This window comes from Gobio gobio (assembly GCF_949357685.1).
Source record: "Gobio gobio genome assembly, chromosome: 9".
Lineage (NCBI taxonomy): Eukaryota > Metazoa > Chordata > Actinopteri > Cypriniformes > Gobionidae > Gobio > Gobio gobio.
Genome location: NC_137115.1, coordinates 18,189,093 through 18,206,021, shown reverse-complemented (window position 1 = coordinate 18,206,021; position 16,929 = coordinate 18,189,093).

Sequence of the window (16,929 nt, the reverse complement as noted above, 5' to 3'; positions counted from 1 at the left end):
GCTCAGGGTGCTCCGCTCTCGGCTGGCCGTGTTTGATGAGGCCGGCCAGCCTCGTGAGCCCCATGGTTCTGGACCCGCGGTCGCTGAGGCGGCTCGGCGTCGCAGATCATGGGGTTCACAGCGGGACTTGTCAGAGGGTTTTGGGACTGCTGCGGCACTTTCCCGATCCTCCTCTGACAGTTCCGAGGATCTTCCTCCCCGTGTGGAAGCCCGCTCTTTGGCTTTTTCCCCCGGGGTGGGAGGTCCGGTGCTCGTTCTCTCCGGTTCCGAGGAGCCGGAGGAAACAGGCACCGAGGCGGGCGATGAAGCAGGAATTGTTTCATCGCTTCATCCACCCGCCCAAGAGGAGCTGGTCGAGGTGTTGACCCGGACTGTGGCTAAACTAAACATAAATTGGCCACAAGAGGCTCTGGAAATCCAGCCACCCAGTAGGCTGGATGACCGGTTCCTCTCGCACCGGGTTCAAACACCTCGCCGGGGCCTGCCTTTTTTCCCGGATCTACACACCGAGGTGTGCAGATCTTGGAAAAAGCCCTATTCCTCGCGTGTTTCAAATCCTCCGGTGTTGGATTATTCCAATGTTCTGGGGGCACGCGAGGCGGGCTATGGGGCGATGCCTAGGGTGGAGGAAGCTCTCGCGAGCTACCTTTCACCCGACTCTGCATCGTCCCTTAAGGCTCCGGTTTTGCCCACCAAACCCTGTCGGGACACCTCATCATTGGTGGGCAAAGCTTATATGGCGGCTGGTCGGGCTGGTAGTTCCCTGCACACACTCTCCATTCTGCAGGCCTACCAGGCCGATCTCCTTAAAGAGCTAGATGAGGGAGATGGTCCCTCTCCGGAGGATATACTGGAGCTAAGGAAGGCTGCAGATTTGTCTCTCCGCGTCACCAAGGAGACGGCCCGTGCTATCGGCCGCTCCATGGCTTTAATGGTGACTGTGGAGAGGCATCTTTGGCTGAATCTGTCGGGGATAAAGGAGAAGGATAAATCCTTCGCCTTCTGGTCTGTTTGGAGACGCGGTTAACGCCGTCGTTTCCAGACACCAGGAGGCGAAGAAACAGTCAGCAGCCTTCCACTAGTACCTCCCTCGTCGCTCAACGAAATCACACACCCCCCTAGCGGGCAGCCTCAGCCGTCATCCAGCTCCTCGCACCAAAAGGTGCAAAAAGAGAGCGTCGCCTCTAGAGCCTAGAGGCGACGCTCTCAGCAGCAGTCTTCCGCTCCTAAGGGCGATCTACGGAACGTCCTTCAGGCGCGGAAGGCTGCTGGGAAGAAGTCCTAGCTGCGGCAGGGCTTCTAAGAGCGGTCCCTCCCGCGGAGGAACAACCGAGGTTGTTTCTTCTGTGGCGCTCTGGGGAAATGGATGTGGTAATCCCGCCGTCTATGACGCCTCGGGCCACATCGATTTCCCGCGAACGCATGCTGCACCAGCCGCCTCTGGAAAGACCTGTGGCTGGGCAGCTCACGCGTCCGCACACGGAGAACTGTTCCCAACTACTTCCTGCCGGTCACCGAACGGGAGCCATGTAACACCCGACGCCAGCCTCGAGAGGCTGGTTCCCTTAGTAGATTATCTCGGCGCATGGAAATGCCTTGCAAATATTTCTACATGGGTCCTGCGTACTGTAGAAAAGGGTTACAGACTGCAGTTCGGTCATCCTCCTCCAAAATTCAGGGGATTGTACTGGACTACAGTGGTACCCGAGCGGGTTCGGGTAATGGAACTAGAAGTAAAAACCTTGTTAGCGAAGGAAGCCATAGAGCGTGTTCCTCCGCTGGAAAGGGAGTCCGGGTTCTACAGCCGGTACTTTATAGTTCCCAAAAAGGATGGAGGGTTGCGTCCGATTATAGATCTGAGGTTTTTGAATCTGTCTCTGAGGAGCTTCAGATTCAAAATGCTCACCATTCCCATGATCGTGAGTCAGATCCAGTCCGAGGACTGGTTCGTCACGATAGATCTGAAGGACGCATACTTCCATATCTCCATCCTCCCATGTCAGAGGAAGTATCTGAGGTTCGCTTTCGGGGGCGAAGCGTACCAATATCGAGTGCTTCCCTTTCTCCCCACGCACGTTCACGAAGTGCATGGATGCAGCTCTGGCTCCAATGAGACTTCAGGGCATCCGTGTGCTGAATTATATCGACGACTGGCTCATACTGGCCCAGTCGTACGATATGGCGGTCCGGCATCGAGATGTCGTTCTGGCCCACATAAGGTGCTTGGGGCTGAGACTCAACACAAAAAAGAGCGTGTTGGCGCCGTCCCAGAGGACAACGTTCCTCGGGGTCGTATGGGATTCGACGACGATGCGGGCACAATCGTCTCCCGCGCAAGTCGAGACCATACTGGCGATGGTCTCAGGAATAAGGCTAGGCCACAACATCACTGTGAGGCACTTTCAGAGGGTGCTGGGGCACATGGCAGCAGCGTCCAGCGTAATACCTTCTGGCCTGCTGAACATGATACCCCTCCAGTGGTGGCTGAAAACCAAGGGGTTTTCCTCCAGAGGGAATCCTTTCCGTATGATCAGGGTAACGCGCAAATGCCTTCGTTCCCTAGTCATATGGAAGAAACCTTGGTTCCTTTCCCAGGGGCCAGTGTTGGGAGCGTCTTGTTGCCGGAAATCCGTTTCAACAGACGCCTCCCTCACTGGTTGGGGCGCGGTCATTCATAAATTGCCTGGAGATGATGGCGGTCCACAAAGCTCTCCGGAGCTTTTTCCCGGACCTCCGCGGCCAACATGTCCTGGTACGGACAGACAATATGTCTGTCGTAGCGTACATCAACCGCCAGGGGGGTTTGAGGTCACGCCCTCTTTACAGACTGGTGCGTCAAATCCTCCTGTGGTCCCAAGGGAAACTGTTGTCCATCAGGGCAATGTATGTCCCGGGGGTCCAAAATCAGGGAGCAGACATCCTGTCGAGGCAGGGGCTGAGGCCCGGGGAGTGGCGACTCCACCCAGAGGTGGTGGAGGCCATATGCAAGAGGTTCGGCCCAGTGGAAGTGGATTTGTTTGCGTCTCGAGAGACGTCCCACTGTCCACTGTGGTTTTCCCTCACGCGTCCAGCCCCCGCTGCAGGGCTTACCCCGTCCACACTCAAGGTGTACGTGGCTGCCATTGCGGCTTTCCACACTCCTATGGGTGATGGGCTTCTGGGTAGGCACCAGCTGGTTGTACAATTCCTCCGTGGGGCTCGGAGGATGAGGCCTGCTGCTCATTCCAGAGTTCCAACCTGGGACCTGGCAGTGGTTCTCGAAGGCTTGGCTGAGGCCCCCTTCGAGCCATTGGAGTCAGCCGAACCTAAGAACCTGACCCTTAACCTGTTAAACTGCAACCCCACTTTGGGGCTCACAGCTGAAAACGACCTACCTGAATTAAAACAATTATAGCTCCTGAGAACAGTGTGCTACAGGCACAATTAAGGTATCTTTGGAAAGAAGACACTTGGGACTCTACTAAAAAGCAATCAGAGTTGATAATTCTCAAACAGATAAAAAATTATAATAGTTGAAATGCCTCAAAAATTATTTGCACTACACAGAATGTTGTATTATTTCATGTAAAAATATATGAAAATAGACCTGGAGGAATCCAGTTCAGTTATGGATTGAAAGCCACACGACTTATCAGTTTATATTTCAAGTTTGAGGAAGATATAATGAAAAATGTGGTTCCTGCAAGCTTTTTTCCAAGACTATGTCTGTTCCATTTCTCCCTCCGCCTGCTTGAGGCACATCCCCAGAAATGACATCTCCCAACTAAAACAATTGCAGTTGCTAAACAATTTGCACTACATGCACAATTTAGACATCTTTAAAAAGAAGACACTTTACAGTTTATTACCCAAACATTAAAGTAGAAAAAAACTTAGAAAGACAAACAGTTATAGAAGTTGAAGTGTCTTGAAGATGATTTGTGCTACAATGAACACTTTATTATTTGATGTAAAAATATATGAAAATAAGCCTGGAGGAATCCAGTTAGTTAATGAATTGAAAGGCAAAAGTCTCATCAGTTTATATTTAAAATTTGACGAAGATATCATGAAAAATGGGGTTCCTGCATGCTTTTTTCTAAGAATATGTCCAGGTGCCAAGAAACCTACAGGAGACTTGATAACCTAATGTTATGAAGGGTACTGCAAGCTGTTTTAGCCATCATATATGATGCTTGAATGCTTTTTCAACTATAAAATAATAGGCAGAACCATAAGACTTTGTATTAGTGATTTATTTGTACAACAGAACTTATAAAAATATAATAAAAATGAAATATTAATAAAAAAGAGCTAAACTTCTTTGCAACTGAAAATACAACAAGTAATATAAGTATAATAACTATAAATATAACTAGTAATATAAATAACAATATAATATAAATATATAGCTATAAAAACACACACAATTTGCAAATGTAAAAAAAAAAAACATTTACTGGCCTTTTACTGGCGGATTCAGGTCTACAACAGCAAGTGCAGATCTTGAAGAATCTGAAAGCGTTCTTCTCTTTTCTGCTGGTTGGCTGGTGCTTGGCTGCCATTCCTCATCCGAAGACTCAACCTGATGCCTGTAGAATGGCAAGGAAAGGAATGAGAATTAGCACTGCATGTCCTATTTCTGTATAGTTTGCCCATTCAATCAACAATCACACTGTCATCATTCACTCTAATTACAGGCCATCCCATGAACAATGAAACTGATGGGCAGTCGATTAGACAGCATTCATATTGACGGCGGCCCATACATTCTCACACAGCCCAAGCATCAATCTAACGGCCGGCTATACAGTGAGCATTCATATTGACGGCGGCCCATACATTCGCACACAGTCCTACAATCAATATAATGGCCGGTGAAACAGTGAGCATTCAACAATCACACAGATGGTCGGCCGTCCAGAACTTTTCTTTTTTCGTCAATTTGTTTTTGTAGCACAGGGGAAAAAAAATGCATTTTATATATTATATATATATATATTTTTTTTTTCTGTGTGCGCTAGAAAAAATGCTAAATATCAGTATATGTATAATCTATACTGGTATATTGTAATTTTTCTAGCACACAGGAAAAACATAAAATAAATACAGTCTCAATATATATATATATATATATATATATATATATATATATATATATATATATATATATATATATATATATATATATATATATATATATATATATAAACAATTACATGTGTTATATATATATATATGTTTTATTTACACACACATGGGGAAAAATTATATATACTTTTTCCCCATGTGTGCTAGGAAAAATGCAAAATATCAGCATATGTATAATGCATACTGGTATATTGTAATTTTTCTAGCACACAGGAAAAACATAAAATAAATACAGTCTCAATATATATATATATATATATATATATATATATATATATATATATATATATATATATAAACAATTACATGTGTTATATATATATATATATGTTTTATTTACACACACATGGGGAAAAATTATATACTTTTTCCCCATGTGTGCTAGGAAAAATGCAAAATATCAGCATATGTATAATGCATACTGGTATATTGCATTTTTTCTAGCACACAGAAACAATAAAATACATACATTCTCACACACATTCTCAATATACATAAACAACTACACATAGCAACTCACCGGTATGTTATTGGATCAACTTCTCTGTCAACAAGCACCGTCACCGCTGTGTTCACTCTCCTTTTTCACATCGCTGCTTCGAGTGAGCTCAAATAAAGCATTTCAGCACAATAAAAACTTCTTTTGACGATCCATTGGATAATACATTCCGTCCAGTTAGTAAGATTAGCAAACAGTTACTACAAAGAGACCTCTGTTTGTTTACTAGCGCGTTAGCTTTTAGCTGTCAGATGGGGGGTGTCAGGCTCGCAGCATCTCGTCGGAGATAGCGCCACATTGGCACATTCAGATGAATAAATATTCACGCCCATGTGACAAACATACACATGCAAGGTCTCGTTGGAATCGTGTGCTCATTGGCTACATTTTCTGTCAGTCATGACGATTCAATGCTTTTATTGGCTCCAGATAAACAGACATTATCATTGGATGAGCACGTCATGACATCAGATAAAACGATCGCTATGGTTGGATATTTTTGACTATATCGCGGCTATCTTTGCATGTTTTTGAGTGGGGTTAGTTGGATTTTGTTCGTAACATTCTAAGCTTTAAACCCATGCCACTTTATTCTACCGGGAGACTGTTTTTGGTGCATTATTTTATTGCATAACAGTCTAGTATGATACTTCGCTCCGCAGAAATGCAATGTAAACAAAGGATTAACCATCAATATTACACCGTTATTGTTTCGTTGGATTAAAATGCTCTATGGGATGTTATTCAGTGGACCCTCACCTTTCCATTCGTTCTGGAATTGTTTGCAATGGATGCGTGTGTGGCTCGTAATTAGGACACTAAAGGTATGTACTCTGTTTTTATTTATAAAATCGTTGATGTGTATTGCTTACATTGATGCAAAAATACAGCCGTTATAAGCTTTTCAATGAAAAACAGTGGTCTGTCCTCGATGCTTGAGGTTTAGACCTTTAGAATGATATATAGTTTGTCAAGATTAATGATGTTTTTTTACGTTAAATCTATTAACAAACATTACACTCGTGCTAAAAATAGCGCTTCAACCCGTGCACGCGCTCATGAAGCTTATCAGGTTAAAGTGGCTTTTCTCCTCGCCATTACCTCTTTCAGGAGAGTGGGAGATCTCCAGGCCTTGGCGGTAACGCCAACCTGCCTGGAGTTTGCCCCTGGAGGAGTAAAGGCCATCTTACACCCTAGGCCGGGCTATGTGCCTAAGGTGCCATCAAGGGTGGTCAGGTCTTTGGTTCTGCAGGCATTCCATCCTTCGCCTCACGTGACGGCGGAAGAGGGGAGACTTCACCTACTCTGCCCGGTTAGGGTGCTCAGAGTTTATTTGGCGAAGTCTGCACAGTGGAGGAGATCACAACAACTGTTGGTGTGTTTTGGCTCACCTAAGAAGGGATTGCCTGCGTCTACTCAGACAATCAGTAATTGGATTGTCCAGGCAATTACCATGGCCTACCAGGTGCGCAGTTTGCCTTCACCTGTGGCCGTGAGGGCTCATTCCACCAGAGGCATGGCCTCTTCGGTGGCCCTTCTTTCTGGGGTCCCCTTGCAGGATATCTGCGAGGCGGCCGGGTGGGCTACCCCACACACATTTATCAGGTTCTATAGCCTGGATCTCCCTACAACGTCTGGTGCTAGGGTGCTCCAGTCCTAGCTGTGCCCGGTCTCCGGCTTCACACTAGGGCAGGCGCTACCCTTTGGTGTGGCCTAGTTGGGATTCGTTCCCCAAAGTGTCGTCTCGATGCAGTGCGAGTTCCCTCGAAAGGGAACTGCTCGGGTTATGTATATTTCAATTTCAAGATTTCAAGATTTCAAGAGTTTTATTTGTCACATACACAGTTATATACACAATATACAACTGGCAGTGAAATGTAAACAGGTCCGCTCCATGGACAGTGCAAATAACAGTTACAAGAAATTAAATAGAAATAGAATAAAATTAGAATAAAAAGTATTAACATAAGTAGAATTATAAATAAATCAAGTAAAAGATAAAAATAGGAAATAAGATAAAAATAAAAATATAAAAAATATGTGGATATGATAAGTGAGATAAACTGTAGACTTAAAAATAAGTGGTTAACATAAAATATATAATATGTATATATAAAGAAGTATAATGTGCAAGGTTTATTACAGGTTGTTACGCAGTAACAATAGGGACGTAAAGTGCAGTGCAATTGCAGTATGTGGATGTTAATGTTGAAAGACCGTATGTTTATGCGTGTGCGGGGGTGAAGTGAGTCACGTGACTGAGTTCAGGAGTCTGATGGCCTGGGGGAAGAAACTCCTCCTGAGTCTTTCAGTCTTTGCCATCAGGCTACGGAAGCGCTTACCAGATGGCAGCAGGGTGAAGTGAGAGTTTGCAGGGTGATTAATGTCTCTGATGATTTTAGTAGCTCTACCTCTGCAGCGTTTGGTGAAGATGTCCTGCAGAGACGGGAGAGCTGAGCCTGAGATGCGCTCGGATAAGCGCACCACTCTTTGCAGGGCTTTGCAGTCGTGACTGGTGCTGTTCCCGTACCACGCTGTGATGCACTGAGTCAGGACACTTTCTATCGCCCCTCGATAGAAAGTTTTCAGGATGGCTGGTGAAACCCTGAATTTCCTCAGCTGGCGCAGGTGGTACAGTCTTTGCCTGGCTTTTTTCACCTGTGTCTGGATGTGTGTAGTCCAGGTCAGATCCTCGGAGATGTTCACACCCAGGTATTTGAAGCTGCTCACTCTCTCTACCGGTGTCCCGCTGATCATGAGAGGGGAGTATGACCGATGCTGTCTCTTCCTGAAGTCCACAATCAGTTCTTTGGTCTTGTTAACATTCAGAGAGAGACAGTTGTCCTGGCACCATGATGTCAGTTGCTCCACTTCGTCCAAGTATGCCGTCTCATTGTTGTTGGAGATGAGACCCAGGACAACAGTATCATCAGCAAACTTGATGATCGAGGTGGAGCTGTGTGTGGACAAACAGTCATGGGTGTAGAGAGAGTAGAGCAGGGGACTCAGCACACAGCCCTGTGGAGCTCCAACACTCAGGGTGATGGAGGTGGAGGTGAACTGGCCTACTCTCACCGCCTGGGGTCTGCCAGTGAGGAAATCTTCAATCCAGAGGCAGAGAGAAGAATTCAGGCCTAGATCCAGGAGTTTGTGTGTTAGCTTAATGGGAACTATGGTGTTAAAGGCTGAGCTATAGTCAATAAATAGCAGCCTGACATAGTTCCCACTTTTGCTGTCGATGTGAGTGAGGCAGGAGTGAAGGACGTGAGAAATGGCATCTTCAGTCGATCTATTGGGACGATAGGCAAACTGAAGAGGGTCCAAAGTGTCAGGAATGGAGGAGCAAATGTTGTTTTTAATGAGTCTCTCAAAGACCTTCATGACTAAAGATGTGAGAGCCACTGGACGATAGTCATTTAGGCAAGAGGGTTTACTGATCTTAGGTACAGGGATGATGGAGGATCGTTTGAAGGAGGTGGGGACAACAGATGTAGCAAGGGACTCGTTGAATATGGATGTAAAGAGCCCTGCGAGCTGATCAGCACAGGACCGCAGAACACGACCTGAAATACCATCCGGCCCAGCAGCTTTCCTGACATCCACACGTTTGAGTGCCCTCCGAACCTCGTCCTCCGAGACAGAGATCACGTGACCGTTGCTGCTCTGAGGGACTCTCTCTGACGCGTCACTCGCCGGAGTCGCGCTGCCGCGATTACCATCAAAGCGAGCGTAGAAAGAGTTTAACTCGTTCACCAGTAACGGATCAGCTCTCACCTCTGCAGAGGATTTAGTTCCAAAAGCACAGATGGTTCTCAGTCCCTGCCACATCCGCCGGGAGTCGTTGAGTTAACATAAATAACTTCATTGATCATTGAACATATAACCCTTGTTCCCTGAGAAGGGGAACGAGCACTGCATCCCGACGCCACACCTCGGCGCGCCTGGAGCGCATGCTTCAGAGCAATTACTGCCGACATTACGTTCCAGCTCCCCTTTTATACTTACGTGTATGCCGTCACGGTTACGTCATCACGCACGCCAATCGGATTGGCCTAGTTGGCATTCTGGTTTCAGATTCGCTGATGCTAAGGGAGCATCCCCAAAGTGTCGTCTTGATGCAGTGCTCGTTCCCCTTCTCAGGGAACAAGGGTTATATACATAACCCGAGCAGTTTTCCAGCATTTCAAGAAGTATGTTGTGGTCAACAGTGTCGAATACAGCACTGAGGTCGAGTAGTACCAGAATTGATGTTTTGCCTGTATCTGTATTGAGGCGAATATCATTTATTATCTTTATGAGCGCTGTCTCTGTGCTGTGATGCGGTCGGGAACCAGATTAAAAATTGTCAAAGTATCCGTTTGAGCTCAAGAATTTGTTCAGCTGACTGAAAACAACTTTTTCAATGATCTTGCCTATGAAGGGGAGATTTGAAATTGGTCTGTAGTTGCTCAGTATTGAGTTATCCAGATTTCTCTTTTTCAGGAGAGGCTTAAGGAGAGGCGGTTTTAAGGGAGTTTGGAAAAGTCCCAGAAAGAAGTGAGAAGTTTACCACTTCTAGGAGATCTGCTTCTAAACAGTTAAACACACTTTTGAAAAAAGAAGTGTGTCAAGGGCACAGGTTGATGTTTTAAGGTGCTGTACCGTTTCTTCTAAAATTTTACCATCAATTGCTTCGAAATCAAACATGGTAACTTTCTAAGGTTGTGGTCTGATCTGACTCACCCCAGAGCAACTCAAAAGTGTTCAGAACAATCATGAGATCTTTTGTTGTACTGGATTCAGCATTGTCAATGTGAATGTTAAAATCCCCAGCAATAGCAAAACAGTCATACTCAGATGAGATTGCGGATAACAGCTCTGTAATGTCCTCAATAAAGGCTGGAGAATATTTTGGAGGCCTGTAAATAATGATAAGCAGGATGCGTGGAGCACCTTTTAGCACAATGCCCAGATATTCTAGAGACAAATAGCCACCGAATGATACTTGCTTACATTGATAGACATCTTTAAATAGAGCAGCTAAACCTCCATCCCTCCTGACTGCTCTGCAGACACTCATAAAAGTAAAGTTAGGAGGGGCTGTTTCATTGAGGACTGTTGCACTGCATCTGTCTTCTAGCCATGTTTCATTTAAAAGCAAAAAATCTAGGTTGTTTGTGGTTATTAAGTCGTTGACTAGAAATGATTTGTTTTTAAGGGAACGGATGTTTAAAAGTGCTAACTTAACAGTATTAATTTTAATTTTTTCCCCCACAGTAATCTTAGTTTGACAAGTAACAGGCATCAGATTGGATGGGTTTGCCATACGGCCTGAGAAGGCCTTAGACTTTCTATCTCATAACAGAATAGAAATAGAGAAAGAGACAGGCGCACTGGGTTCTCGCTTGTTCTGTAAACATTTGATAAAGTTGCTGTTCGCGTAGTGAGGACCCAGGACACATCACTGAGAGCTGGTATCAGTTGTTTTTGGTGCAGATGGAGGAGGGTGTGTGCCCTGGCGTTGTGACCGAAGAAATCTCACAGGAGGAGGGGCAGAGCGAGCTGGGCCCACAGTCTTTGGTGGTTGTGGGGCTCGACGCTCTTTGGTTGAAATCTGGGGGCTCGCAGCAATCAAGTGTGATTGTCACGGTTCATGGGTCTGTGTGTTCATCTCTGTGTGTCTGTATGTTGTCACTGGTCTGATTGCTTGTTAGCGTTGCCTAGCGACCTCTGTGCTGACGAGTCAATCAGAGTGGCTGCACCTGCTCTGCATTATCACTCTGCTATATCTGCCCTGCGTTTTGCTGTGTTTGTTGTCAGATCGTTGTTGCTCATGCCCTGTTGTTTCTCCAGTACGTCCAGTCATTGTTTCCTGTCTCTGAGCCCAGTCCTTTTGTGGATTTACCTGCTCTGTGTGTATTCTCTGCCTTTTGGGGATTTACCATCCTGATTTGGATTCTTCTACTCAGAGCTGTTCTCCGTGTTTCTAGGACCTGCGTATCTGCATGACCACATCTGACTATTTACTTTTGTTACTCACTAATAAACTTTTGTTGCACTTGCAATTGGACCTTGAGTTTTTGAATACCCTGACAGAACGATCTGACCTGCTCTTTTTCAATTTCTTACCGTCCGGGTTCCAAAAACATCAAACCCAATGCTTTATCCCGTATTTTTGACCAATCTGAATGCCCGTCGTCTCCTGAGATCATCTTGCCACACAAGATCAGGGTTTCTATGGTGACTAGGGAGATCGAGTCGAAGGTCCGTACGGCCTTACAAGGGGTAACGCCTCCGCCCGGGTGTCCATCGGGTCCTTTGTTTGTGCCTGAGAGTTTACGGTCCGATGTTATCCGGTGGGGTCATTGTTCCAAGGTAGCTTGTCACCCGGGGGTTAGTCGTACCATGTTTCTCATTAAACAACGGTTCTGCCCGTGACATTCGACTTTTTGTTTTGGCCTGCTCAGTCTGTGCCACTTCTAAGAGTTCCAATTGTCCTCCTGCTGGACTCCTTCAACCGCTGTCAGTTCCTTCAAGACCCTGGTCCCACATATCGCTAGATATCATTACGGGACTCCCACCCTCACAGGGTAACACAACAGGGTGGTTTTGACCGTGGTGGACCGGTTCTCGAAGGCAACTCACTTCATTCCTCTGCCCAAATTACCCTCAGCCAGAGACACAGCGGTTGCTGTGATTGATCATGTCTTGCGCATTCATGGCCTCCTGATGGACGTGGTTTCTGACAGGGGGCCTCAGTTTGTTTCCAAATTTTGGGAGGAATTTTGTCATTTGTTGGGGGCGAGTGTTAGTCTTTCTTCTGGGTTTCATCCTCAGAGTAATGGTCAGACGGAGAGGGCCAACCAAGATCTTGAACTTATGTTACAGTGTTTGGTGTCTCAGAACCCATCCTCTTGGAGTCAGCAACTTTCATGGATTGAGTACGCACATAATTCATTACCAGTGTCGTCTACGGGCCTGTCTCCGTTTGAGTGTAGCTTAGGTTACCAGTCACCTATTTTTCAGAGTCTGAATTCCGAAGTTGCGGTCCCCTCTGCCCACGCATTCGTCCAGAGGTGTCGCCGCACTTGGAGCAGAGCCAGACTGTAGAGAGGTTCAGATGTGGGGTGGGAAAGGAAGAAGGCAGGGTCAGCGAAATGCTGGAACTCGTGAGTTTTTATTTTCAACTCAGTTATCAACATAAACTGGCGCCTTACGCACTCATATCAATTACTCAAAACTTGTATCCTCCTCCGGTTAACAACAGCTTTCTCTCAGATCTCAGTGCCAGCGTCTCTCCCACGAGTCCCCAGTGTCTATCTCTCGCACACTGCTTCCGGCCGGGCTTTTAAGCTGTCTCTCCGCGCCAATCACTGCAATCAGACACAGGTGTTTATCATTATGCACTTGACCTACTTTCTTACCGCTCGTCTCTCGGCCTCCTCCGTCCGTGCAGACCTCGCGAAACCACGCCCCCTTGGCCACATACCCCCACCGCCCGTCTCAGGCCGGGGAGCCATCCGGCCTGCAGCCCCCCATTCCTGGAGAGAAAGTCGGCCACAGCCATCTGCGCCCCCGGCCTCTGGACCACCTTGAACTTAAAAGGCTGTAACGCGAGATACCAACGGGTGATCCGCGCGTTGGTATCCTTCATGCGGTGGAGCCACTTCAAAGGGGTGTGGTCCGAACAGAGGATGAACTCCCGTCCCAGGATATAATTTTGGAGGGTGAGGACGGCCCACCGGATCGCCAAGCATTCCTTCTCAATGGTGCTGTACCTGGTCTCTCTCTTGGAAAGCTTCCAACTCACGTACAGCACCGGCCGCTCCTCGCCCTCTACCTCCTGGGACAGGACTGCCCCCAGCCCCCTTGTCCGAGGCGTCAGTCTGCAGGAGAAATGACAGAGAAAAGTCAGGAGAGTGCAAGAGCAGCCCGCCACACAGAGCAGCCTTTACTTTGGTGAAAGCCTGCTGGCACGCCTCCGTCCACTGGACCGCATCTGGGGCCTCCTTTTTAGTGAGGTCAGTCAGCGGGCTGGTGAGGTCCGAATATTTAGGTACAAACCTTCTATAATATCACGCCAGCCCCAGAAATTGCCTCACCTCCTTTTTGGTCTTTGGGCGCGGACAGGTCGCAATGGCCGCTGTCTTACAAATTTGGGGACGCACCTGTCCATGCCCTAAGTGGAAACCCAGATACTTGACTTCCACACGCCCAACCGCACACTTCTTCGGGTTGGCCGTCAGCCCCGCCCCCCTCAGCGAGTTCAGTACCGCCCGCACATGCTGCAAATGCCGCTGCCAATCATTACTATAGATGATTATATCATCCAAGTATGCCGCGGCATATGCAGTGTGCGGTCGAAGGACACGGTCCATCAGTCGCTGAAAGGTGGCGGGTGCCCCTAACAACCCGAAAGGAAGTGTGACAAATTGGTGCAACCCGAACGGCGTTGTGAAAGCTGTCTTTTCTTTGGATAATGGAGTTAAGGGGATCTGCCAATATCCTTTCGTTAAATCCAGTGTCGAATAAAAGCGAGCCGCACCTAGCCGATCAAGCAACTCGTCAATCCGCGGCATTGGATAAGCATCGAATTTCGACACCGCATTCACCTTGCGGTAATCCACACAGAACCGAACCGAGCCGTCCGTTTTAGGAACTAAAACTATCGGGCTCGCCCAGTCACTATGGGATTCTTCTATTACACCCAGGTCTAGCATCGCCTCCAGTTCCGTCTGAACCACCTTTTTCTTATGCTCAGGTAATCTATACGGCCGGCTGCAAACTACCACGCCCGGCTCTGTCTCAATATGGTGACATATGAGATTCGTTCGACCGGGTAGGGGCGAGAACTCGTCCACAAAATCCGCTTGCAACTGGGCAATGTCAGTGAGCTGGGCCGGTGCGAGGTGATCTCCCTCTGGGGCCAGGGCGATCGGTTGGCATTTGATGCTAGCTTCTGGCCCGAGATCATCCTCTGATGATACCACCGTGGCCAGCATCACTGACTCCGCCTCGTTCCATTTTTTAAGGAGATTGAGGTGGTATATCTGACGTGCCCCATTCCTATCCGTTCTAACTACCTCATAATTGAGATCCCCCACTCGCCATGTAACCTCAAAGGGTCCTTGCCACTTGGCGAGTAATTTTGAGCTAGACGTGGGTAGCAATACAAGTACCTTCTCTCCCGGTGTAAATTCTCGCAGCTTGGTTCGTCTGTTGTACAACGGCTTTGTGTGTCCTGAGCCTGTAGCAAATTATCCATTGATAGCCGCCCCAAAGTGTGGAGTTTTGCTCTCAGGTCCAGGACATACTGAATTTCATTTTTGCTCTCCGAGGGTCCGTCCTCCCAAGCTTCTCGCATGACGTCAAGAACCCCTCGGGGTTGCCGCCCATACAAGAGCTTGAAGGGGGAAAACCCAGTGGAGGCTTGGGGGACCTCTCTGACAGCGAACAACAGAGGTTTCAGCCTTTTGTCCCAATTCTTGGCGTCTTCGTGTACGAATTTACGAATCATTGTCTTTAACGTGCGATTAAATCGTTCTACCAGACCGTCTGTTTGTGGGTGGTAAACGCTGGTACGAACTGACTTAGTGCCCAATAATCCGTAAGGTTCGCTTATGGTGCGAGACATAAACGCCGTGCCCTGGTCGGTGAGAATCTCTTTCGGATTCCCACCCGGGAGATTAAACGAAACAGCGCGTCCGCAACACTCTTTGCTGAGATGTTGCGGAGGGCTACTGCTTCGGGGTATCGTGTTGCATAATCCACTATGACTAATGCAAAACGATGCCCCCGTGCGGATCATTCTAATGGCCCGATGAGGTCCATACCAATTCTTTCGAAGGGGACCTGCACGAGAGGTAGAGGGCGCAACGGCGTTTTTAGATCGGCCGGTGGGTTTACCAGCTGACATTCACGACAAGCGGCACACCATCTGTGCACATTCTCGTGAATGGCCGGCCAAAAAAATTGAGCCATTAAACGATTCAACGTGCCGGTTTGCCCCAGGTGACCGGCTATGGGATTACAATGAGCCGCCTGGAAAAGCATTTCCCGACGGCTCTTTGGTACCAATAACTGGGTTGTATCCTGCCTTGTCTGAGCATCCTGGGTTACTCGATACAACCTATCTTTGATTACTGCAAAATAAGGATACGATAGCGGCCGCACCGGTTGGATCAGCCGTCCGTCGATGGTGCGGACCTGCTCAAAGGCATTTTTGAGCGATTCGTCCTTGGACTGTTCCAGAGGAAAATCATCACGGTCGGAAAGGATTAGCCTCTCTACCGCGCTCCCTTCCTCTGACCCAGCCCCAGACGGTCCCGGATCGGCTTCCCCCAGCTGCGCGACCGCGCTCGCTCCCCGCTTCCTTTTTTCCCAGGAGACAACCGCACAAATACACCCCAATAAATCTGTGAACGCTGGCCAATCTGTCGGTGTCTGAGGTGGGTACTAACCGCTACCTCCACACTATGTTTTATTCCCTGAAATTGAATCACGACCGGTACCAGTGGGTACTTCACCATATCCCCGTGCACACACCTCACCGTAACCAAGCGGCCATTATCCAATGCCTCGGGTTAAACCAGGCTTTGATGAATAGAGGTCTGGTTACAACCTGAATCCACCAAAGCCTGATAAGTACCCCCCTTAATACTCACGGGTATTTGGTACAGGCCGGCTCGATCGAGGGCGGCTTGTGGCTCATCAAGGACCCGGACCAGCACCTCCATCACTGGACACCTGTCAATGAAATGCCCCAGGTCCCCGCAGCGCCAACAAGCCGGCCCAGGCTTTTCCGCCGCCCTAGTGGCAGGAAGCGGGACAAGGGATTGGCGCGGAGAGAGCGCCGGAACGTGGCCGGAGAACTGGCCCACCCCCGACGATCCGTCTGGCCTCGTCGAAGAGGACGAGGGAGGGGAAGAAGGAATGGAAATGGGGGAAGAGGAAGAGAGAGAGACTGCTGGGAGGGGTTCGCCGACCCCGGGGCACGCCACCATCTGGTCCTCCGCCAGTCGGATGGCCGAGTCCAGCGACGTGGGGTGGTGGCACTGGACCCACTGTGCAGTCTTCTTGGGCAGCTGCGCTACGAACTGCTCCAGTACCACCTGGTCTACGATGTCCTCCACGCCGCGTCCCTCGACCACCAGCCATCTGCGGCACGCGTCCCGGAGCTGTTGGGCCATCACGAAGGGTCGGCCACCTTCCCCCAGACCCAGCGACCGGAAGCGCTGCCGATGTTGCTCGGGGGACAGGCCGACCCGCTGGAGGATGGCCCTCTTCAGGTCTTGATAGACCAAGCACGGTTCTGGACCGGT